Source organism: Gavialis gangeticus, unplaced genomic scaffold (assembly GCF_001723915.1).
Source record: "Gavialis gangeticus isolate Ggan-Ray unplaced genomic scaffold, GavGan_comp1, whole genome shotgun sequence".
NCBI lineage: Eukaryota > Metazoa > Chordata > Crocodylia > Gavialidae > Gavialis > Gavialis gangeticus.
Genome location: NW_017729024.1, coordinates 175,020,635 through 175,021,221, shown reverse-complemented (window position 1 = coordinate 175,021,221; position 587 = coordinate 175,020,635).

The following is a 587-nucleotide window of genomic DNA, read 5'->3' as shown; positions in this document are numbered from 1 at the left end:
AAAAAAAAAAATCACAAAAATTGTTCTTGCAATCCGCTTTTTTTTTTCTTTTTCTTTCTCAGCAGCTCCCTCCCATGTTACTCCTCATTTTTGGATTATTATTGCTATTAATTATTTTCATTAGCACCTTGCAGCCCCCCGCATGGACAAGGGCCCAAGCTTAGTACAAACATAGAACAACAGCAGCAAAATACCACTCCATGACCCAAAACTGGTTATTTCCCCTCCTTTATTCCACAGAATAAAATCTTGGCTGAACAGCAATATCAGATTGCAGCGTGGGAGGTAACTACATGAAAGGTTTGGTTTGAAGTCCAAATTATCTCACGTATTGGATCTGTCTTCAGCCCTCTTCCCCCTAGGAAGCTAGTGACTAAACATTACAGTTACACTGGGATGTATGTCATTGTTTTACAGTGCAATGATGCAAGCATTTGCTGAAATGCTACCAGACGGACAAGATGTGACCTTTGATCAGGGAATAGGCATGCGAGTCTTTTTGAAAGTCTCACAACATCTGTCTTCTACACCTCTTACAACACTTACCATTTTTCACCACTATTACTGTTATATTTTGCGATCTCCCC